This window comes from Dufourea novaeangliae, unplaced genomic scaffold (genome assembly GCF_001272555.1).
Source record: "Dufourea novaeangliae isolate 0120121106 unplaced genomic scaffold, ASM127255v1 scaffold60, whole genome shotgun sequence".
Taxonomy (NCBI): Eukaryota; Metazoa; Arthropoda; class Insecta; order Hymenoptera; family Halictidae; genus Dufourea; species Dufourea novaeangliae.
Genome location: NW_015373935.1, coordinates 456734 through 476421, shown reverse-complemented (window position 1 = coordinate 476421; position 19688 = coordinate 456734). Strand labels below are relative to the sequence as shown.

The 19688-nt window shown below is 41.0% G+C and overlaps 1 protein-coding gene across 3 annotated transcripts in view; it reads left to right on the top strand.

The window, feature by feature from the left end:
• Positions 1-19688, top strand: part of LOC107185341 (tyrosine-protein kinase Btk29A) — a 186048-nt gene that overhangs the window by 38737 nt on the left and 127623 nt on the right. The window lies entirely within an intron of this gene.

Sequence of the window (19688 nt, the reverse complement as noted above, 5' to 3'; positions counted from 1 at the left end):
CCCACTCTCGTTTATATTTCAACGACGTAATAATTCAGCGCAAAGGTAGGGCTTTGTCCCATTCAAGGGAACGCTACGAATGCTTTATTGAATCGTAACTGTACCGTGAATACACATCGTCGACGTAGAATAAGCTTTCGGACCGTTCGAAGAAAATTGAGTAAGACCCTATACACTCGCGCACACAGACACAGATATACTGTCCCCACGGATGGCTCGATCGCCGGTGTAAATCAATCTTCGGCCCGGTCCATGGGAATCGATTACCATTTAAATGTCCCGCCACTGAGCCTTAACTACTTCGTCAACGTACGACCAGAAATTGAATCTTAAATTTCTACTTGACTTTCTGTTGAACAAATATAGGAACTGTCTTGGGAGCCATTCCATTGGTTGTAGGATTACGAAAGTTTGAGTAAATCTGGGATTATGGCGTTTTTTGTTTTCCTATTTTTTGCGAGGAATCTCTTCGCTCAACTGGAAAGAACTTTCTGCAAGGAGTATTGCCGTCCGTAAATTTTAGAATTTAATTTTAGAATTAAATTTTTAGACAATACCGATTTATTTTGGTATTTCTAGGTTTATCTGACTGAAAATATTTATGGGATTAAATGTTTTAGTGATAATGTACGTCTGACTGTAATTATATTGTAAAAAGGAATGCATCTTCTGTCATACGAAGGGCATATTCTGTATGTTAAATACCAGAAATTTCCAGTAATTCCTCCCCAACTGTGGGTTTATCCCCTGGGCCTCGATTTATTCGGGCTGCTTGTTTCTCAATTAAGCCGGTTAATCAAGGTATACTACTCTAGTTGCATGGTGTACCCTCAATCCGATCAAAGGATGCAATATTCCATGATCCCCGTGGACGTTGTAATATTTCCTGGCTTCAAAATTGAACAACTTTCGCAGCCTGTTTCGCGAAAGTCTCGTTTCGTCGTGGTATTTGCCGCCGTGGAATATACACGGTCGAAAGCCAAATCTACCAGCTTCTACCCGCGAATATAAAGCTTCCGGAACTGGAAAGAAACAGCAAAGCGAGATAGAGACCGTTCGTCAAATACTCGAAAACTGGCATCTATAATAGGTGCATTCAGTTTCAACTTTTCCCATCAGCCTGCAGACAATTTTCCCTCAGATTCTCGGAGCTTCTTTTGTTTAAACAACGCTTGTCGATAGTGCAATGTGGATTAGAAATTTCCCTCGAGGTAGAGCGAAGTTATTCATTTTGATCGTTATCGGCAGAGATATACTTGACGTGTCTTGAATTGAATTTGTGAAAAAACGTCTATGGACTCGCAGATCTACCAATATAATCCATTGAAAGACTCAAAGTGGAAGGATCCAGGTAAAGCAATCCAAGTCAGATATTAAATAATCCAATCCTGGGTTGTTCCAATTCGAGTCTCGATCTAAACAAATCTAACTTCATTTTCTCGATCAGAAGTTGACCAAATTCGATTCTAAACTGTTCAAATCCGAGTCTGGAATAGGTACACCTAGTACAAGTTTTCCCTGACCAGTGAATTCCTCAGTTTTAGGTCGACCAAACTCTAGTCACTCAAACATTAGATTAAACTGTTCCGATTTTGGAACATAATTGTCTGTCATATTCTCATCCCGAAAACCTGTAAAATTCCTCGTTTCCTCAAAACTTTCCACCTACTTCTGGACATTAGTTCCACAGCCCGAAACAGTCCGCGAACGGAACTTCCCGCCGAGCAACTCACGGGAACGAACACTTCGATGTGTCGACGCGCTCCCGAAGTTTTGAGATACGCTAAACCCCCGCGATAATTCGGTTACAGCGGAATCGCGTGAACCGTCGCCACCAGAAACTGGCCAACTTCCGAGACAGAAGCAACCGCCGCCAGAGGCAAACAGGTCGTCTGTTTTCAGGAAAGTAATCGAATGAATTACTCTCCCCACCCACCAACATCGAACTGCTGTGCCAACGAGTACACCGGAAGCTGCTTAGCTACTCGAATAAATACTGCTCGAAATTAGCTCGAAGACACGGCCGCATTACGGTCCTTGAACCAACATCGTAAGCACTGGTGGGGCTGCTCCGTAAACACCGCCACTAATTTATTTAAATGAAGCGAAACGCTACCTATGGGGTCTGCACGGTAACAAGAACAGAACAGAGCAATAACAGTGTAATCATTTTTGCTATAATGGAGTAATTAGACGAGTGTTGTAGAACTCACGACGAGTGAAGCTTTCATTGGATTTTTATGCAAAATAACTTTAACTTAACTTAATAAGTGATTCATATAGAGAAGAGCAAAAGTAGAAATTTCCTTCTCCTCTTAAATATCTTTTTGGATTATGAGGAAAAAAAAATTTTTGTGGCTTGCCAATAAAACCACCTAGAAGATGATAATCTTGATTTCTACGTACTTTGACAACACAAATTTCTAGGCTATCAGTTCTGACATACCCTCTACCTATTTACCCAAACTAATACAAAAAGACTGCTTTTCCGTATTAGTTATCGTGAGCTGTCGAGTTAGATGAGGCTCGTGTGAAAGAGCTCGGGGGTCATAATGGACCCGAGCATCACCGTTCCAGACGTGAAAAGCGTTTCCCCGATTCTCCAACGGCGAACACGATGCCACTCCCCCGCGGGCGAAATCGGGGACGCCTGGGCCGCTTTTTGCGAGCAAATAAGCGCGACACTGGAAGCGGAAAACGGTTCACAAGCGTGTGCGGCTGGCAGCCTATTAAGCTGACCTGTTTTTCCTCTCCCTCCGCCGTGTCGAGACCCCGAGTCACAGTAACGGGCCGGGCGGTAGGACCTCTTCAAGACTGCGTTTCTGTTTTTTTTTCTCTTCATTCTTCAGACCGGCAAGGAAAACTACTCAAAGACGTCTGAAATGAGACGGTCCCTCTGGGAATGATAGGTGCAAACACGCCGCGCGCGATCTAAGAGGGGAAACACACCTGGTCCCGCCACAAGAAAGAGAAAGAGTATTACGAAGGAAAGGGAGAAAGAGAGAGGGAGAACGGTGCCGATGAAACTTTATAAAACTTTCAGATCCCATGCTGTCGCGTGAAAGACACCGCCCTTTTTTCTCTTCCTCTCTCAGGTCTGGACAATTTTTTCTCAAACACCCACGATAATTTTACCGGGGGAACGGTATATAATGGGGCTGGTTGTCGAACGGCGTTCGGGCGACTGGGTCGGGTTTCATTTTTCTGATGAATAGGGTTTTATCGACAGGCACATTTCTTTAGCACGTTATTCGAATAAATTTCAAACCCAGATATGATATTGTGTATGATATAATGATCAGACATGTGGAACAAAGTCTGCGTGTATCAGGCAAGTGTGTGATCACTAGACTGCGGATTTTTCGTGCAGATAAAAATGTTTGTAGGTTAATTTACTGAACTGAAATTATGTAAGAGATTTGTTGCCTTCATCAAAGGTTAGATCACGTCCAAAGTATAGTAAAAGGCACATTAATATTTACGAAAAGTTGTACTGTATTGTGTCTTGCAATTCATGTTTCTGGTAAATGCATAAAATCCGCAGTCTAATGGTCAGGCAAATGGGTTGGGGTTAGCGTGTGACCAGACAAGTGATATGTTTCGTATATGATGAGGCATGTGGAACATGGTCCCTGTATGATCAGACAAGGGCTACATGTCTAATGCATTGTTAGGAAAGTGGAACGGGTTCGCACATGACCAGACAAGTGGCAGGTTCCGTATATGACCAGACAAGTAGAATAATACCAGTATATGATCAGACAAAGGGTATATACCTATCATATGGCCAGGCAAGTGGAACAAAGTACCTATTTGTGGATTTTATGCATTTATAACTCACAGGGCTCTGTGAAATACAACAAAAAACAAAACATTCATCGGTTCGAATGATTTTCCTCTTTTAGTCTGAACTTAATAACATACTTAAGAGGAAAGGTAAATTTCTACATTTGTTCCTGTCTTTGTAAATTACTTCAGAAAATGTTATTTTGCATTAAAGTTCGAAGTCTATTAATAATCTATAGTACAAAATGTAAATTCAATTTTAAAACAATATTTTCTGCGGTTCTTGGATATTCAAAAGTGTATGAAAAGAATTATATGTGACTCTTATTATCGAACAATTTGCTCACTCTTGTTATATGGACAGACATGTAGAATATTGTGCACATGTGATTAAGCAAACGGTGTATAACTGTTATGCGTCCAGACGAGCGTAGTTGTATATTTCCGAATCCATCCTCGATTAATATTCATAATGAATATCGTTGATTCTCCGGTGTGGGTTTCGATCTCTATCGTGGCGGAAGGACGATGAATGGATAGAGCGATCTTCGAAAGTACTTTCGAATTTTTTCTAGCTCGATGACACCGTTGTCGGCCGAAAGAATGACTACTGTGGCCCGATTGTTTTCGTCTCGTGGACCGTGTAACTTTTGGTACGGGGCTTCTGCGGATCGTCTGTCTGTTCCATTTGTCTGGTTTGTCTGGTGGCTGGAGAACTTTCGAGCGCGGTGAACGGAGATTGGAGTGCACGTTTAGTTGACAATGACATTGTGGAGGATTTAATAAATAATAAGTACGCGAGTATATACATATTAGATTTGGCGAAATAGTATCATCGTCCTACTAATACACTAAATTCACATTTTTATAGACTAACTACCGGAAATAGGAATTAAATAGGTACTTGTCCTCTCAGTGAATTATTATAGTGTGACAGAAAGTAAATTCTGCGTGAAAATTGTTAATTCTTTTTGACCTTTGAGTTATTTTCTTCAAACCAAGAAAAGTATTTTTCTGCATATAGTTATTTCTTAGATGTCAGAAGAACAGGAAAATTAAAAAACAATAAGTTAACAAAGAAATTATTTATATACAAAAATGAATATTCATTAATGAATTCCTATAAATTATTTTCGTGGAATGTATCCATCTAACGGGTGGAAAAGCGGGTTGGATTTCGGTAAACAGTAAAGCTGGATAAAACGTTCCGGAAAAAAAGTTGTTCAGAAAGATGTCAAGGTACTTTTGAAACGCGGAAAATACCGGGCGAAAATGTCACGCGTCGAATCTGGGTCACGGTGCACGCACCAAAGTCATAAATAACTCCTAATAACGTGCCTCGAGGAAAAATTCGCCGGGGGGAAAAAAAAAATGTACAAAAGAAACTGTTTTCCTCCGAGAAACAGATGCCGTCTCGTTAAAAAAATTCCGGCTTCCGTAAGGAACTCGTGCATTGTTAGGAAGGCTCGACCTCCAGACTTTCACAACTCTTCGTGAATAACTATTTTGTCTCTCGATGCATTGGTTATTTAGCGTCACTGCGTGTCACCTTTAATAAATGCTTTCTGGCGGTTATTTCAAATTTTCTGTGAAATTCATCTAACAGTAATCGGTATTACAATGTTTTTCCCTTGGACATTCACGTGCATAAAATCTGCAATATTTCTGAAAATATTTATACTAAATTTAACACAGTCTAACTGAAACTTAAATTAGTCATAACTTAGATCTGATTTAGGTTTAAGTCAAACCTTGACCAGATCTTACAAAGTCCTCAATCAGACTTAATACAACTTTCATGAAACCCAATTAGGACTCAAATCGAACCTTACTCAGATCTCAGTGCAACCTAATCTATGCTTAAATCAGATCTTATCTGAAAATTAACACATTCAGACGAGACTATACTCGGTTAGATCTTACTCAGATTTCTGTGTTCAGGTTCTGAATTAGTGCTACATAAGATCAAATCTAACCCATATTTCACCTAGGCGTGAATCAGACCTAAGTCACAGGTGACAATGAATCACAATTCTACCAGGTCACAAACAAACCAGATCTAATCAACGGTAGATCCTGGGCAGATCTTAATCAAACCTTAATCAAACATCAGATCTAACCTTTACAAATTTCGATCCTACACACTTCGCAAATTTTGATCCTACACATTTCGCAAATTTCGGTCTTACATACTTCGCAAATTTCAATCCTACACACTTCGCAAATTTCGGTCCTACACCACACAAAATTTTAATTTCACCCGTCTGGTCCGATCGCTGGATCAGAGAGAGGGGTTACGTATGCAGACGCGGCCGGATATTAATCAGAAATATCTCAGCGGCTCTAGTCCAGGCAATTCGCTGCTTGCGTTCTCGCCGGCATTCAGCGCCGCAAATTGCTATTGTCTGTGGCCGCGGGACCGGTGAATTCAGGCGGTACGCCTCGCCGACTCCAGAATAATAAAGAGCCCCGGTGCAGAATCCTAGACGCCTGTCTCCTCTCGCGTCTCTGGCGTAATTCTTCGGATTTCCCATGGACGGACGTCTGAAAGGAGCCTCCACCTCCATCTTCTCGCTGGTAAATCCTTTAAACTGTCGCGATTCACCCGGCCTCAGTGTTTATTATTCATGCCGTGGGAGTTAGGTCGGCGGCCTGGTCGCCTCTTAATCGCTAGAGCTCGCCGGCGGGCAGGTGTAAGCGGCTTTGACTTATTTGCCGAGGACTCGAAACAACGGAACAAACGCGCGCGCATCTTAATGGCCGACCCTGGCGAATAAATACGGAAACGCCGGCTTGAAGGGTCGATGCTTGAAGCACGCGCTGCGTTCACCAGGCCATCGTTCAAATCCTGGATTACCCGTTTGGTTCGCGATCTCTGTGATTAAAGACGGTTACGAGAGGAAGGAGGGATTCAAAGGTACGTTGATAGGGAGGAGGCAGAAGCTGTTCCGCGAAACATCTAAGCATCTAATTAGCCGGTAATTTGATAGCCTTAATTGTGGGTTCTTTAAGGTTCTCGTACAATGTACTAGGGCTCCACGGAGTCGATAATTGTAGATTGGACGGAAAGAGTGTTGCGATTGGTCGTTTTTGTGCTATTGTTCCCGCGAATGGGGAGCATTGTAATTGTTTAGGTCGTATCGTAAGTTAATGTGTTTGTTTGTTTTGTATAGAGAATTTTTTCGGTGGTACCAGGCATTTTGTATTAGTTCATTGTGTTTTAGACTTTTTTTTACAAATTTTGTGTACTTCTAATAACCGTAGTTCACGATGTGTGTTGTTTACCTAATTTTACGGTAAAACTGCATTGTCTTTCAAAATACAATTTTTTTTTATTAGCGGATCTTAATATAAGTTTAGTAGCATCTCGTTCATGTTGTTTCTTAAATAACTTTTTTAAATACCTGGATTTGGACGAAAATTGGACATGATACATTTTGTTATTTGACTAAGGAAGTACAAGATGAAATTATGTGAATAATTGCCCTGATTTAAGCCAATATTATATAATCTGAATGCAAAGGTAGGTTGAGGAGGACTGCCAAAGCAATAGGGTTCAGCTACTCTACAACAATAATTCGTCTTTATTACACGAATTGGAGCAAATATAAAAAATATACGTCTAAGCCGTATCACGTTGGTAAAATAGAATCTCATTTAAACCGTTCAGATCATCAGTTACACCGTGCCCATCAGTACACTTTTACAAAGTTACGGAGCATCGATTCCGCCTACGAAAGCAATTAAGTAATTAACCAAACCGGATAGCAGCTTCCCGATAAATTGCCGGGCGCAACCGTACCGCGTTACAATTAATCCAACATTCGGCGTTATCGTCCGCCACTCTATCCCTTCTCTACATCGTTTCCCAACTGTGTGTGTGTGCGCACGCGTAGCAGAGCGCGAATATTAAATTACGCGGGAAATTATGCACGATCGTGGCTTACATCGTGTTCCGCCGATTTACGCGCATCAACGTCGAGTTCCGTATGAAATTTCGGCATCAATCTTGCGTTATTGCGCCCACGGTCAAATGATTTTTATCCAGCAACGTGTCCTTTCGCTGTTGTAGGGAAACAGGGTTCACCCCAAAACGGTCCAACCATCCACCACCCTCAATCTTTTCCCAGGGTCCTCCATTTTTATCCAATACGAAGAAACTGGTCTGCAAAGCGAAACAGTTTTGGGATCGACCATCGTTTAACACGTTGACTTGCCACAGTGGAAAAGGCAGTACGTAGCCAGACACACTTTATTTCGTTTTTTAAGTCATAAATCTTTGAAAATATATGCGTTTGATTAATAGAGATTGCTTGTCTTGTTTTAAATTATACTGTGATATTAATCTTATGTCAAAATTTTGTAGAAGTATTTAAATAATCCAGCATGTTTGCAATGTTTCAACTACGAGTTATCTCGTAGCTGGCAGTCAACGTGTTAAGCGGTAAAGTTGTGAAATTGGAAAAACTGAATTTTTCAAAACGGAGAAAACAGTCACTTGGTCAATTAATGCAAAATCACATTTTCTTGATCTACTGTACACTTCGAAATTCTTGCCACTCGGTATAACACCAGTAGGACTGAATCCTCTCGATGGAACACTGGTCGGGCGACGAAATCCGTTAAAAAACACGCTGAGCTTCGGAATTAGTGCGTCGTCGGCGATCACCGCACGTTTCGAGGAAGAACGTGCAGGGATGGGGGAGATCGAACAAAAGAGAAAAGAAAAAAAATTGGGGAATCTGCTCGCGACGAGTCCGATAGCCGTTTTCAGCGCCCGCTTCATTTTGGGGTATGAGCTTTCAATTGGCTGGCTTATTGTTGCCGATTTTCATTTCGCTGCTTTATCCCTTCCGACGACGAAATAGAGAAAACGAAAAAGAATGTAACTTTCGCGATACTTTGTTTTTTTTTTTTTTTAAATCGCAGTTACAGATCTTATTTCAGTTAAAAATATTCGTTTCACAATAAGTCGTGACCTTCCAAACTGTGCGATTTAATAATGAAATTTATTATACAACAATCTAACATATTTATACCGTCTACGATGACCTGATATAATATTTGATATAAACATTTAATAACATTTGATGAGATTTTTTGTTTTATTCGAATTCTAACGGGGTTATTGATAGAGGGAACGAGTTTAATTTTGATTCCAATCTCTGGAACTTGACAAATAAAAATCTGTCTGTATTTGCTCTCGTTTATAGGTTTCCAACGGACACGCAATCGCAAATCGACGACAATGGACACACATTTCAATTTCATTTACTCCATTTTCTACTTTGTCTCTGTTCCATGTTCCTACACTGTTTCTCAATTTTATGAACTCTGTTCTCATTTCAAACTATTCTTATTGAATAAATCTATTCATCTCGAAAATGTTAAAAGAATCGTTGAAAAATTACAATTAAATTCTACAGAAATATTACACGAACCTCACCCTTCTAAGGTGAATATTTAGTTTTGACTCTCACTGTATATCAGTTGTCTCGTCGACTCATCCACTTGTCTCATCGCGGAACGTAGTATTACAAACGGGAACGACGATCGTCGAGCGTGAGGATCGTCGGTCTCGCCTTTCAAAGCGAGAAAATTGCCAAGGAAATGAGTTCACAAGATCGGAAAGGGTTTATTCTGTTTCGAGATATGATTACAAACGAAACATCGAAGGCGGAAACGGTAAAAAGGCAGTTAACCGTGCCCGACAGGGATAATTGTTCGCGTCCAGGAAACTTGATTAATCTAATGAAGCCACGGCCGTCGACCCATCCTGGTTCTCATTAAAATTCTTCCAGAACAATGCCAGGATATCGAGCAGTTGTTGGACATTACTGAGTCGTTGCCGTTTGAATACTGAAACAATTCGCTCGATGAAGATAATACGAAACGGAGTCAGCTTTAGAACGATATTATCGGGATCTGTTGGTTCTTTGGGATATCAATCATTAAGGAATTACACTGGGGAACAAGGAAAGTGATAATTAATTCCCAGGATGTTAGTATCTTAACCCTTTATAAGGTCGAACTTGATTTATCTGACTTCCGTAAAGTAACCTGTTTCTCGAGCGAATTGAAAATTCAAAATTTACATAAATAAAACGTAACACGATTATCGCATTTTTGTAAAATAATCTGTTTTTTGAGCAAATGTGAAACTGAAATTTGCAGAAATAAAACGTTGGTAGCAATACGATTGATACTGTATTATCGAAGGTTAATCGTTAAGGTATTACACTGAAGAGCAAAGAAAATAGTAACTAGACTGCGGATGTTTACGCAAATGTAGAATTTTATGGGCTGATTTACGGAAAATGGAATCGAACGAAAATTTGTTCGGATCTGACGAAGGTTTTACTGTTTGGAAAGATACTCGGAGGATGTTAGTGTCTTAATTTTCATGGTATTTTACTGGAGAGCAAAGAAAATAGTAACTAGACTGCGGACGTTTACACAGATGTAGAATTTCATGGGATCTGGTAAAGGTTTCACTGGTTGGAATGATATCTCAGTCATCGAAGAATTACACTCGACAGTGTAGAAAATAACATAGTGAGAAAAACGCGATAGTATTTTTTTTTTTTGCATTCTTTTTGTCATTTTACATTAGTGTAACAACCACCTCTTGAGCTTCAATATTCCCTATACAACAGGTTTCTAATATCTTCCATAATTTCGCTTCCTTCACCTTACTCACGTGTATAAAATCGCTCCTAAGTACTTGTTTTCCCATCGAAGAAAGTATTACTCCTCTTCATTTTATTGGGTTGATGAGTCATGGGAATTTCTTCATATGAAAATGAAACTTTTTGTGTAATCACGAAAACAATTTATATATTTCATTATATATTTTCATTATATGCTATCAACATATTTAACATATATTTAAGTCGTATATTGGCCACAAAGGTATTTTTGAGACAAGTGACGTGTTTTACCCACTGTTCCAATTTTGCACTTATGCAATTGTTTTACCGAATCAGCGATATGGTCCCAAATGGATCCAGTGTACGCCATACGGTCGCTCGATCGACGAACCGAGGTTTAATCTCGAAGGTAAGCCGGATAGCTCGACGCAAAAGAAGAAGTCCAGGATTGCTGGTCTCGTCCCGGCAAAGTGGCCGCATCCTTGCCGTGAAACGGCTTTTCTTCGTGACTTCCGGCTAGGTTTCGAGGGACGATGACGTTGTTACGGAAAAGTTTCGGGACAACAAGCGGAAGAGGAGCTCGTAACCGAGGAACACCGTCGGGCGCGTTTCACCGCTCGGATCGAAGATAATCGTCAGGGATGGAACGCGACGAGCTCGGTTTTATGACCGTTTTACGAGCGAAATCGTTCGGCATGGGTGACGGTGGTCTTCGTATGGATGGCTAACTCCGTCCTCCCTTGTTTCTTGAATTACGTCGACAGCGATATATTTTTTTTTCTTTTCCTTACGAATCTCATTATTCTTGTCCTGCTTGAAAGATCGAACGCGCGCGAGGGAACTGTGGTACTCGACAATTTATGGAATTTGTGAGATGTTTCTCTTAACAGTTGATTCTAAATCGTCGAGATTTAAAAATTCATCCTCGAATCGTTGAGATTTAAAAATTCATCCTCGAATTTTTTTAGATTTAGCACTCGATTCTGATGGTCTAAATTCCAATGGAAAAGAAATATTAGTGTTTCGAAGGTGCAGACATGACAATTTCATGGGGTAGAACTTAATAGATACTGTGTCTTATTAGCGTATTATTACTCTTGAAACGTATTATTCAAAGAAAAGTGTGTCGATCATGGCTGTAAGCGCATAAAAACCTCAGTACATCGATTGTAAGTAGTTACATCACGTTATAGGCAGACACCCTAGGCAGTCCAATTTCAAAGTATAATGCATTACACATCATATAATACCAATAGAATATAAATTACATTAAGAAACTGTATTGTCCAAACAAAAGTGTGTCTATCGCAGCTATAAATAAAAAGAATTGGCAATTCATCGAATGTAAGTAGTAACATCACGTTATAAGCAGACACATCAGCCAGTCACGTTCGGGAGTACAATATATCAAATTCCATACAAACAATACATAAAATAAGGTATCGTTGAGGTAAACGTGAGTCTATCTAATAATTTTTAAAAGTAATCCTCGCTCCAAATAATTTCGTTTCACCGGTCTGTTCGATCTTCGATATTAGCCCCGATCGGGACGTAGAGCCGGGGTATGGTCCCCAAGCAAATATGGAGAATCTCCCGCGGGAGTTCGAAATAAATACCTAATTTTAACCGGAAACTTTCCGCGGCGAAGTTCCGTCATCCGTGTATCCCGTCGCGGGGATGGGTGGGTGGAAGGGTTCGCAAACTTCTCGGCTACTCGACGGACTTGTTTCCCTGCGCGAGGCGATATTTCGGGGGAGGACCATTCAGAGAGACCGTGGAAAGTAGCGAATGTATATTTCAGAATGTTCTCCAGCTACGGATGTCTTTCAGGCTGTGTAGCGTATCCGTGGATAAAAGTTTCGGGGATAGGAAGTTCCCTCGTGACGGCCTTTGCGCATAAGTGCTCGAGGATATGCTTTCTGAATCGATATCGCCTGGTTCTTCGAGGTATTGGGGAATTCTGTTCGAATATTGCTAATCATTGGGCTGCGGGAAAAGTATTTGCGTTTACAACTTCCAGTTGCATGCAGTACTGGAAACATTTATTGCGCCAGTAATAGTTGAATCGATATCGTGAATTCTGTTGGAATTTTGTTGGAATATTATTAACCCTCCGTTGTCGTACTGGATTAAAAGGATCCAGCATTTTACTTTGAAGTAGAATATCTTTGAGGCATCATTGAAAGTATTTTTCAACTATAATTTCAGGTATCTTAACAGAACTTTTTTTTCAGAATTTTATTTATTGGGAGACTTTTTTGTAAACATGACAAAAAAAAGAAGAACAATCGTGGAGATCGTAGCCTTGTGAGGTCGCATCTCGTTACTTAACTATCACGAGGATTAATTATTCACCCCGAAAGGGTGCGGAAATCTCGCGACGGAATAACGTTAAACAGACTGTATTAAATTACAGCGTCGTTGGGGGTGCACGGTCGTCGCCTCCCCACCTCCGCGAAGGGAATTACGGGAATTCATTTTCAATGCAGATCCAACCGTAAATAAACGTTAAAAACGCCCACCTCGTGCGTGGAGAGAGAAAGAGAGGGGGAGAAAGGGAAATAAGCAGAGTTGAAGTAAAATTGAAAACCCGACCTGGACTTTAATTCAATGCTCGGGGGCATATTGTCCACGCCGCAATTTCAACGTATGAAGGGAACAATGTGTTCTGCATGGAATTCCGTGATTTGTCTATTCCTGGCTACTTCCCCGGAAGAAAGATGAAATCAGGGACTTAAACTGGTATGATTTTAATACCGGTATTATGCCATCGAAGCTATATCGAAACCGATATATTACCGAAAACCGAAATAAATACCGGTATTTTTTCGATTTCTATAAGGGTAGGACTTATACAGGATTATACATATAGGGCGAAGGTACAACCGGTATAATACCGGTATTATGCCATCAAAGTCATAACGAAACCGATATATTACCGAAAACCGAAATAAATACCGGTATTTTTTCGATTTCTATAAGGGTTGGGCTTATATAGAGTTATATCGGACGAAGGTACAACCGATAATATCGGTATAATACCAGTATTATGCCATCAAAGTTATAACGAAACCGATATATAACCGAAAACCGAAGTAAATACTGGTATTTTACGTATCGGTAAAAGTCCTTGGATGAAATGCGCGTACGGAGAGCGATGCGCCCTGGCCATTCTTTATCCCGGTATTGTTAGATGGACTTGCGGTGGGTTACTGATTTTTTTTTTGCGTCTGTCCGACGACGGATTTCATCGTTCCCTTGGGAGTTTATTTATACAGGGGATCGCGACGACGATGGTGGTGCTTGCACGTAGAGAGAAAAATGTTTCTTGGGAACCTGGAAGTATTAAGTAAATCCGTTTGTGAGGTGAAAAGTGATCCGTGATTTTGGTGAGTTAGTTGGTTTTGGTACTGCTCGACTGATTTACGTATTGTGTTAAAATTGTTTCAGGATATATTATTGTTGTTGTAGCCTTTGGATTCTAAGATCAACGCCCTTTCTCTAAATCAATTTCTCTAAATCAATGGGCGTCGCTTAAGTCCCCAGTAGTATCAAACAAACAGCTACACTAATCCCTGGAATAACCAATCCGTAGGGTGTCAATCTACCAGTCACGATCGACAAACGAAGAACAAATGGAAACAGGGATAATCGTGAGAAGGGAAGTCTATCATCGCCACGAGTAGGATAACGACGTCGAACTTAATGGTCGTTTTACGATCGTGTTCCTTCGTTTCTTTATTTTTTTTTTCTTCTGTTTCCCCCGACGGTCGAGTATTTAAATTGTAAAACAGTCCAATCTAGTATCTCGGCGAATTGATATTTCGAGACAGCCGGGTTTGATTTAAATGTAAAACAGCTCCCACCCCCAATCCCCCACCCCTTCTGTGCCGCCCGAGTAGCCATTTCCGCCGGGCTTAATCTCGCGTGCCACGAGAAAAATGTTTCTCTCTCTCTCTCTCTCTTCGTTTCACGCGTGCTTTCGGCCCCGGTATTTTCTTCAAGACTCGCCGCATTCAAAGCGGCCGAGTGTATTTTCCGCTGAATTATCCACGGAACAATATTTTTCGCCGCGTGGCCTTATTTATACTTGCACGCTTCCCGCACTCGGGATATTTCAACGCCGCCAGCGTGGAAATATGACGCCCCAGCAGCGCTGCGGGAATTCTTTCTTATTCCGCTCTGTCTTCCGGCTACGTTGGATCCGTCTAAAGAGTTTATGAATTATTCGATTATCATTTTTTTTAGGTTTTTTTGTAAGGTAATCTAAGTAATATGTAAAGGTTCATCTACTTTCGACTGTTGGTCGCGTTTGGCTACGTTTGAGCACACGTTTTGATTTCTTTTAAAAATTTTTGACTGCTTTTTGTTGTCTGTTGGACACTATGGATAATTCTTGATCACTTGTTGCCAACGTTCAACCAGTTGTGACTTCCTTTCAGACATTGTTAGACACGTTTGATGCCGTATTCCTCAATCATCATTGTATTTGATTGTCAGTTGGTCTCTTTTGACTGTTTTAGATCACTTATTCTGCATTTTGGTCCGCTCTCTATTCCTTATTATCCATTGTTGGCTGTTTTCTATACCTCATTGGCCAGTGTTGGACACATTATATTCCTTATTGGCCACTGTTTTCCACACGTGATTCCATACGAACAGTTTTCTTTAACTTCACTTAATCACTTGTTGACATTGCCTTATTGGCCACTTCTAACTACCCTTAATCACCTATTGCCTTACTACTGACCACTCTCGATCCTCGACTGCCCAATCTTAGCCACTCTAGATCCCTTTATAATTCCCTGTTTCTCAAGGAAACAACGCCAAGAATTGATCAAGACCCAACGGAACTATCGTCTGGACGCAACAACGATAATTGTAAAAGAAACACGGAAGTCGTTGGTGGGGGATTGGGGGAGGCCAGGGATGAATAAAACATGAAATTAGAGCGACAAAACTGCAATACTCGTATCGGGGAAAGTTTGGACGGGGGAAAAGCCCGGGTTGAACGCAGGCGAGTGCCTTCTGTTTATTAGCGCACGGTTCAACGGTACCTTCGAGTGCTCATAAATCTCGAGTAGTTGCCCGTTAGCGACATAATGAAGGAAATGAGGGTAGTTCCCGGCGCAACGGAGAAACGATGTGCATACGAGGAGGCGGAGGGCTTGTTTGCATTTTTTACGGACTCGTGACCGGCCTGTAATTCCACCGTTGTTACCTGTGCAGGATCGTTATGGAATACGATTTTGCCGCGACCAGTCTTTAAACGAGTCCCCTATTATCCGGGAACAAACTAACAGTCGCGCTAATGGGAACAAGAGGATCGTAGAAACTGCTGCTTGATTCATAACGGTTGTACGTCCACGTGAGAGTTACGTTTCAGGGTAACTGTGAAAACATTTTAAACGTATCAAATTCGACGTATTTTTTCTTTTTAATGACACCCTGGACGTGAGTGACATACTTTACTTGTCTGAGCATGGACCTTTCTATTTACTCACCCGATCATAAATGATCCGATCATACTTGTCTGATTATGCATTCTTTGTTCTACTTACATGGTTATGAACGACTTACTGCCCTGATCTGAACATAGATGCTTTCTTTTCCTTATCTGGCCATACATTAGTGTTCAATTTGTCCGGCCACGAACTACTTATTCTCCTTGCCTGGTTATGAAATAGCTATTCTATTTACCTAGACATAAACGATCCATTTTACTTGTCTGGCCACGAACACCTATTCTACTTACGTGGTCATATACTGTATATTCTAGTTGTCTGGTAAGGAACTGTCTGTTCTCCCTGCCTAGTTATGAAACACCTATTCTACTTATCTAGGCATGAGCTACCCATTCTACTTATTTGGTCATGAACGACTTATTCTACTTGCCCGGCATGGACGGTAGAATCGCTTGGTCTGACCATAAACGGCCGATTCTACTTAGCCGATCAGGTACTTCCTATTGTACTTATCAGGTATCCCTATTGTACTACCTTTTCCACTAGTATGATAAATTATAATAAAAAGGCTATTCTCCTCATCTGGTCACTCTGTGCACGATGACATATTCTACTTCTCTGACTATAAACGCATTGTTATACGTCTCTGACAATGAATAATTACGATTATCCGTACACGAAATAATCAAGTAACGTAAAATTTCTTCTAACGATTATACAATTCTTCTTTTGCCACATCTCTCTAGTTACGAACTTCAGATTGCCCAGTACACAACTGTCCATTTTTATCTTTTCCATTAAAAACCGTCCACTCAATTTCTAATTAAACCACCGATCAAACACATCCAATCGCTTCTATAGCGATTCCAATCTTCTTCACACGCCCCCATATAACTTCATCAACTATTTCGTTCATTCAACTGTTCATCAAAGACACAACTTCCACCACCATCCTAAAATCACCTGGCCAGGTAGCAGAGGAGAATTAGTTCCCCGACGAAACGAGTTCCACGCCTGAAATCCCGCTTTCGGCGGCGGTCCTTTGTCCGCGAAGTGCCCCTCCACTCGCGTGTCCGAACACTGGGGACCTCGTTAAAACTTGATACCACCCTCGTCAACCCTTGGCCTCCCCTTCCCCGTTCTCATCGTGTCTCACCCCTCTCCTACCCCATCCATTTCACCACGTCTTTTCGCCTCCGTCGATGTCAGGACTGTCGCTCTCGCGCCCACCGATAAAAGGAGACTTTCCCGCGACGACGTCGAGAGGAAAGATAAACGCGCGTTCCTAGCTCTCCGCCAAGTACTCGGCCTATTCCAGAACTTTCTTGCCCCACCCATCACCATCACTACCCTTCCGCCATCTTATTCCCTTTCACCTCGAGGAGACTCCATTCCCAAGGTGACTAGATGCTACGCGAATTTTTCCAAGAGTTTCGTTCTGGCCTCGTGATCGATGTTTCTTTTTTTTTTTTCGGTTATTCTTCTCCTTTTTTTTCCCTTCGTGACGAGAGCTGGTTTCGGGGGAAAGTTTGATTGGCTGTTTAATGCTCCCATAGCATCGAGGGGTGAGTTTTTGGGGCGAGGCTCGTGGGAGCAGTGTCGAAACCACAGTACTGGTGAAATGTTAGTTTAATGGGCGACAGAAGAGTTTTGTGGGACCTTGGAATGTTGTGGTAGTGTAGTCAGCAGGTAAACACAAGTTTCAGTTTTTAGTTAACACTACTGTAAACTAAGGAAGCTGTTCTGTACGAAAAAAATGCTTCAAACAAAAGTTACATGATTTCCAGATGAACATTCAATAGTATAGTCAATTCATTATCACTGTACCTTTTTATCGATCTACGAAGATCACCTTCAGTTTCTTTGTTTAAATCAGTTTAATTTAAAGCCTAATAGTTCTTCTCGAGTCAGCAGAAAGTATCAAATTGTGCGTAAAGAAACTGTTACACCTGAATAAAAATTAAAATGAATAATTACTGAGGTATATGCAAAATAAATTTCATTTCAAGCGGTGTTCGAGTGAAATGTTCACTTTAAAAAGAAAGAAGAAGGAACGCTCACAGAACGTAAAAGCGCATTACGCTTCAGTTTAACGAACGTAACATTTTTTTTTAAAATGCGTACACTGTCGCGGCCCTCGTCGACGAAACTCGTCGGCGTTGTTAGCCCGTCAAACTGTACTATTCTCCGTTCCTCTCGTGCTCGTCGCGCGACATTCATTCAGAACGAAAATCCCATCGACAAACACGAGCCACGGATTCTCCCTTTTTTTCTCCCCCTTCCATCTTTTTTGCTCATTTTGCCGATGTTTTCAGGTGTTTTCTTCTTCTCTGTGTGTGTATTTTTTTTCCCTCTGTGTTTACACCGTGGTTCGATTATGAGTCAACTTGTCGTGCAGAATGCGCCGCGAATGCACGGTATTTACGGATGCGTGTATTGACGTGGTCCCTGACGCGCGTTAAAAAGAACTCCAGCGGTCGGAATTCCGTGGAATTCTCGCGTATTTCGCGCGGTCGAGCGGAATTCCAGGAGGGAAATGAATGGAAAGTAACGTATTCGATGTGACGGATGATTTTGTCGAGTTTTTATGGCTCCCATTTTCGGTCTTCTCGAGATGTATGGCGTTTTGACATTTATTTGATTTAATTGATTTTGTGCATTTATTATACAGTGTGATTAAGGGTAAAAGTTTCAAGATGGATTACAATGTTTCTATTTTAGGTTTTCCTCCGATTAGCTTTCTTCAGATTTGTGAGTTGACCTTATAGAAACTTAGAAATCACTGCAACAAGAAAATTCTGATCAGATACTTTTCCACGCGACTATACATTCGAGAGATGAGTATTTTCGTTAACGTTTCATTCCCTGATATCCAACAAGCACGCTCTCTGCAGATATTCGAGTCGAATATATCGACATTTCCCAGCGTTTCTCTGTAATTGTGTGCGTATGTGTGTGTAACTGATACATTTCGATTCGAACCCACGTTTTTCCCTCCGATATTTACCATCGGAGATGCAACATTTTACGGACGGCTGGTTTATCAGCTCCATAAATACCGGTCAGGTGTGCTGCTGGTGCACGGCCAATCGAATCGTTTATAATAATACGTGTTACCGAGAGCCACCGTCGAACATTAGCGGCCGATCGTTAAAGCCGCGCCGCGGCTCTTTTGCTGATCATCACGATTGTTTATTGTTCGCGTGGTGCCACGCGATCCCGTATCCACCTGAAATTAACTTTTTTCTCTCTCGTTTATTCTGCATCGGTTTTGGGATCGTATTTCAAAGGGGATGGGTGAGTTTTAATATATTTACCGCATTTGCATTCGAATATTACAAAGAGAATTAAAACACAATTTTTAATCGACTTCGGATTCTGCGACCGAATCTAGCGATCTGACGTGATTGGTGTCCACTTGGCATAATGGACCATTCGATCTCTACCAGAGATATACATATATTTCACGTGTAGTACACGCGTGTGGGATACACATTGCAGGGCATAACTGTAAAACCACTCTGAAATTTTCAATTCTTATGCATTTTGGTTAAAATAAAAACGAACGACGAGAAGCCATGTCTGAAATCGTGTTGAGAAATAATGTTTCTCCAGAAAAGAATAAATTGAATTCCCTAGATAAGTAGTTTGTTTTTATTTGAATCAAAATACATATAAAAATTGCAAATTTTAGGATGGTTTCAGAGTTATGCCACGCATTGTATTAATTACACGCGTAGTACCATAAATTAGGGAGGCTAATTTAAAGGGTTAGTTTAACTCTTTG